General features: G+C 41.9%; 1 protein-coding gene across 1 annotated transcript in view; it reads left to right on the forward strand.

The window, feature by feature from the left end:
- Positions 1–1,078, forward strand: part of LOC307144221 (transient receptor potential cation channel subfamily M member 4-like) — a gene marked incomplete at its 5' end in the record, with an annotated part of 85,455 nt that extends 84,377 nt beyond the window's left edge. Inside the window, one exon of the mRNA XM_079846326.1 lies at positions 422–1,078. The remainder of the gene's footprint in view (positions 1–421) is intronic.
- Between the last annotated feature and the right edge of the window lie 5,275 nt (positions 1,079–6,353).

A 6,353-nucleotide genomic window follows, 5' to 3' on the forward strand; every position in this document is an offset into this window, starting at 1 on the left:
AAGCTTCACCTATAGGATTAAGGGCTCACTCCACCAGGGGAGTCGCCTCTTCTACTGCGTTAACAAGGGGTAGCTTTTGAAAGGGAACACTTGGGGTTACTTGACTGTAACCCTGTTCCCTGATAAAGCGGAACGAGATGCTGCATTGCTGGGCCGTGCTGATGATGCTTCAGGACTGGTCTTCAAACAAAGAAGATCTGGTTTGCTCCAGCTGAAGCTCATCTATTTATAGCCTCGTGCAGCAGGTGCGCCTATGACGTCACCGGCCGAGGCTATAAATACCTCCGGGTCAATTTCATTGACGTGTTTTCACACTATTTTCACAGCTGGTTATGTCAAAGACATTTCCCATTTGCATAAGCTAATGCAGCATCTCATTCCGCTTTATCAGGGAACAGGGTTACAGTCAAGTAACCCCAAGTGTTTTTCACACTCAAACATGAAACTGAAAGACGCAGTGAATGTTTACATTTTAAATATAGCAAAAATAAATGTTTTACTTTTCTGTAAGATCAAATTGCATTAATGTTCTTATTAACTCTTTTCCCCTACCGTATTACAGTGAAAACAAGGAAAGCAGGAAAGTTCTGTCAATGGCAGGGAAAGAGTTCAAGTTTTTTTTATGATATTGTATTTGCCTGTTGTATTTGTATTACACTACATTTAAAATGCATTCTAATAATATATAATACCTATTTAAAGGATTGTAAGCTTAACTATTTGAGGGATTGTAATGTTTTGGCAACCTCAGCAGACAGAGATGAGAGAAATAGATTGTGTGTCCAAGCCTCTCGGATTTCAGGGGCAACAAAGATCCTTCACTATGTTCTCTCTACTTTAATCCTCACCCATCCAAAACAAATTTAAACAAGCCAAAAGAATCCCAGTGTACTCTCTGGACTTGTACACCCCACAAATTTTTCTTGAAAGTGTAATCTATTAAATCTGTTTATAATATGAGTTCTTTTATTAATTTGTAGTGCTTGTTTTGTGTGTTTTATGGAGGGTTCAGGCCAATAAGAGACAATTCGTTATGACTTCTTTTTATGCAAATGTGTAATTAAAAATGTTTACACTATAAAACTGATCTGTGGATTTTCTTTGAAACCATTTTCACTCAGAAATTGATATTACATTTCACAAATAATCTTGTGATTTGATGGACTGGCGTCATGAATGAAGCCTTTTCAAATCCTGAGGTTTCAGAAGGGTGGAAAACTAAATATTTTCAACTTTGATCTATTATCTGTTTTTAGAATAACCTCTTATATGTGTAAATAAAGGAAATTTAGATTTTTTCATTTCATGACCCTTTTAAGTATGTACTGCTAAAGTACTTTTTTTGGTCCACGTTTAAGAGCACACTAGCAAATAGATGGCTCCAGAGCTAACAGACCAACGGCCAGATTTACGTAAAAAAAAAAAAAAACTCAGGATTAAATAGTGAAAAATTAGCGAGGAAAAAGGCATGGATGGTTATTTTTGTTGCCGAGCTTATTGTGTATGCATTTGTAGGAGTTTACCATTCAGGTGAAAAATTTAAATACATTCTGCAACATCATTTACTAAGGCATGTGGAAGTCAATTTAAGGGTATTTGCACATTTATTTAACGCCCAAAAAATTATGTCTTAACCCATTTTGGGCTTGACATGACCCAGACAGCAACATAGTGTTGGACCAGGTCCGGCCCACATCTGGTGGAATCCACACATACCAGATGTGTTGTAGGGGTGTAACTATACACTCACCTAAAGGATTATTAGGAACACCTGTTCAATTTCTCATTAATGCAATTATCTAATCACCCAATCACATGGCAGTTGCTTCAATGCATTTAGGGGTGTGGTCCTGGTCAAGACAATCTCCTGAACTCCAAACTGAATGTCAGAATGGGAAAGAAAGGTGATTTAAGCAATTTTGAGCGTGGCATGGGTGGTGGTGCCAGACAGGCCGGTCTGAGTATTTCACAATCTGCTCAGTTACTGGGATTTTCAAGCACAAACATTTCTAGGGTTTACAAAGAATGGTGTGAAAAGGTAAAAACATCCAGTATGCAGCAGTCCTGTGGGCGAAAATGCCTTGTTGATGCTAGAGGTCAGAGGAGAATGGGCCGACTGATTCAAGCTGATAGAAGAGCAACTTTGACTGAAATAACCACTCGTTACAACCAAGGTATGCAGCAAAGCATTTGTGAAGCCACAACACGCACAACCTTGAGGCGGATGGGCTACAACAGCAGAAGACCCCACCGGGTACCACTCATCTCCACTACAAATAGGAAAAAGAGGCTACAATTTGCACAAGCTCACCAAAATTGGACAGTTGAAGACTGGAAAAATGTTACCTGGTCTGATGAGTCTTGATTTCTGTTGAGACATTCAGGTGGTAGAGTCAGAATTTGGCATAAACAGAATGAGAACATGGATCCATCATGCCTTGTTACCCCTGTGCAGGCTGGTGGTGGTGGTGTAATGGTGTGGGGGATGTTTTCTTGGCACACTTTAGGCCCCTTAGTACCAATTGGGCATCGTTTAAATGCCACGGCCTATCTGAGCATTGTTTCTGACCATGTCCATCCCTTTATGACCACCATGTACCCATCCTCTGATGGCTACTTCCAGCAGGATAATGCACCGTCACAAAGCTCGAATAATTTCAAATTGGTTTCTTGAACATGACAATGAGTTCACTGTACTAAAATGGCCCCCACAGTCACCAGATCTCAACCCAATAGAGCATCTTTGGGATGTGGTGGAACGTGAGCTTCGTGCCCTGGATGTGCATCCCACAAATCTCCATCAACTGTAAGATGCTATCCTATCAATATGGGCCAACATTTCTAAAGAATGCTTTCAGCACCTTGTTGAATCAATGCCACGTAGAATTAAGGCAGTTCTGAAGGCGAAAGGGGGTCAAACACAGTATTAGTATGGTGTTCCTAATAATCCTTTAGGTGAGTGTATATCGCAATACAAAAATGCAACAATATGTGAGAGGGATTGTGTACAGATCCTTGCAACATGGGGCCGTGCATTATCATGCTGCAACATGAGGTGATGTTCGAGAATGAATGGCACAACAATGGGCCTCAGGATCTCGTCACGGCATCTCTGTGCATTCAAAATGCCATCAATAAAATGCACCTGTGTTCGTCGTCTATAACATACGCCTGCCTATACCATAACCCCACCACCACCATGGGCTACTCGATCCACAACGTTGACATCAGCAAACCGCTCACCCACACGACGCCATACACGCTGTCTGCCATCTGCCCTGGACAGTGAAAACCGGGATTTCCACTCAAGTCAGTTACGACGACGAACTGCAGTCAGGTCGAAACCCCGATGAGGACGACTAACATGCAGATGAGCTTCCCTGAGATGGTTTCTGACGGTTTGTGCAGAAATTCTTTGGTTATGCAAACCGATTGTTGCAGCATGATAATGCACGGCCCCATGTTGCAAGGATCTGTACACAATTCCTGGAAGCTGAAAACATCCCAGTTCTTGCGTGGCCAGCATACTCACCCATTGAGCATTTTTGGGATGCTCTGGATCGGCTTATACGACCGCGTGTTCCAGTTCCTGCCAATATCCAGTAACTTTGCACAGCCATTGAAGAGGAGTGGACCAGCATTCCACAGGCCACAATCAACAACCTGATCAACTCTATGTGAAGGACCCCCCCCCCCCCCCCCCCCCGCCGGATCCCCCCAATACAGGACAACTGCGCATTTTAGAGTGGCCTTTTATTGTGGCCAGCCTAAGGCACACCTGTGCAATAATCATGCTGTCTAATCTGCACACACCTGTGAGGTGGATGGATTATCTCGGCAAGGGAGAAGTGCTCACTAACACAGATTTGTGAACAATATTTGAGAGAAATAGGCCTTTTGTGTACATAGGAAAAGTCTTAGATCTTTGACGTCAGCTCATGAAAAATGGGGGCAAAAAAAAAGTGTTGCATGTATAATTTTGTTCAGTGTATATAATGTTGAATGTAATGTATAATAATGCAGTGGGGAAATATCTGTGGGTCCTGATCATGCCAAATGTCTTATTTTACCAGTAAAAATGGCCTAGATTATCTTAAATATATATACACTGTGACAAAGTGCAGTCATATTTGTCTAAATTAATTCTGTATTTTCAGCTTCAGAATCATGAATATGTTGATTGTGGTGTCACCGGTGTCCTGTGCATTGGGTTACCAGCACCAAGTCCAAGCCTATTCATTTCCACCCGCAATGTAATACTAAATTGAGCATTTTAATCAACAGTAAATTTTTTGTTAACTTTTACCATATGTCTTGGTGTATCGCAATAATATTGTATCGTGCAACATGACATCATGACTTTGCGTAAACATACACGCCACTTTCTAAAGCCAAATGGCTGAACGCATTTTGAGCTATCCGCGTGTATGTCTATGCCGTGTGATTCTGCGTGTATGTGTACGCCGAAACGAACCATCATCTCCGCGTGTATGTCTATGCCGTGTGATTCCGCGTGTATGTCTACGCCGTGTGATTCCGCGTGTATGTCTACGCCGTGTGATTCCACCTGAATGTAAATGTATTTCTAAACATACTAAATTATGTTTTTTTGAAAATGTAAAAATGCTGAATGTTTCTTGTGATGGGTAGGTTTAGGGGTAGGGGCAGTGTGTGTGTGTGTGTGTGTGTGTGATGGGTAGGTTTAGGGGTAGGGGCAGTGTAGGGGGATAGAATGAAACGGCGTTGATAAACACGCTAAAAAGCGATTATCCGTCTTGATAGCATGCCAAAATGGCATACGAATTGGCGTGTCATACATACGCCATTTCATGAGATCAGTCTGTATCGTGAGTACAGTATCATGATATGTATTGAATTGTGACATGAGGGTATCGTTACACCCCTACTATGTTGCTGTCTGGAGCTGCGATAGTTGCTGAGGAAGGAAGAGATTTTGGTAGAAGGAAGGGTTCATTTATTTGGAATGCCAGAAGATATTATCCAAACATATTGTTTGCTAAATCACATTTTTGTTATTTAAATGAGTTGCGCATTGTTAGTAGATCACCCGCAGAACTTCTACACTTTTACAGGATTACAGTCTCACTCTAATTTGCATTGTTTAGTAAATCTGGCTCAAAGGCTTCAGTTAAAGGGGGGGTGAAATGCTGTTTCATGCATAGTGATCTTTTTGCACTGTTAAAGACTTGGATTCCCATGCTAAACATGGACACAGTTTCAAAAGCTAAGGTGGACGTTTGATGGGAGTATTTCTTTGCCAAAATTAGTACTTCCTGTTAGTCATAAGTTTCGGAAAGTTTTTTTTGATCATGGGTCCGCTTGACGTCAACAGGGCGGAATTTCCTTGTATGGGCCGTACGGACAATTCTACCGGAAGAGCGCACGCGCGAGAGAGAGAGAGAGAGAGAGCGCGTGAAAGCAATAGGCTACGCCCATCAAAGCGCTGGCTCGTAGCCAAATAACCCCGCGTTAAGGCAAAAGTGGATGGAATTTGCTTTTCCGGATTTTCAAATCGCCTAATACTGAAGGATGGAGCGGTCCCAACGATAAAGGTCCCAACATTGGAACCGCAGGCAGTGAGTAAACTGCTTCAAATGTCTGTTTTTGCCTATGCCCATCAAGTAGCCCAAACATGACCACGTATTGATCAATGGAGCATGCGATGTATAGTGTGTACATTTGTTTAGCTGGCCTCTATATGTGTATGTTTGTGTATTGTAAAAGCACTCCAAACAACAATACACAAAGAATGGGGAAATATGTTGAACTAAATAAGCGCGCTTCTTCATTCAAATGCGCTACTATTCCATGTCTTTCTATGTAAACACTAGCCTGACGCGCAAAACCAGTCCGCTTACTACAAATCATGTCTACACACACACACACACACACACACACACACACACACACACACACACACACACACACACACACACACACACACACGATATAATTAAAGTATAAATGTGTAAAAAACACAAGCCGCTAAGCATATTATATAGTTAGTGTAACTTATATCACATAGAGATATCCTGCTCTAGTCGTTTTTGCTGCTGCTCCTGTTCAACTTCAGCCTCTGGGTCTGATTCCGGATCATAGATGTATGGCTGTATCTGATTAAAAGCCATTTTTTATGTTGAATAAAGTTTTTTCCCGCTTTTAGGGATGACGCAGCTTTCAGACGCACTCAACACAGTAACAGCGGCGCACGCTCGACATTCTTTAGCTCCGCCCACACGATACGCCCCCAGCCGCACGGCTTTTTTCGGAAAGACTCGGAACAGCGCATCTTCCTTTTATAGTTATAATAAAAATAAAGACTTTTCGGAGAT

This window comes from Gobio gobio (genome assembly GCF_949357685.1).
Source record: "Gobio gobio genome assembly, chromosome: 20".
NCBI classification, from domain to species: Eukaryota; Metazoa; Chordata; class Actinopteri; order Cypriniformes; family Gobionidae; genus Gobio; species Gobio gobio.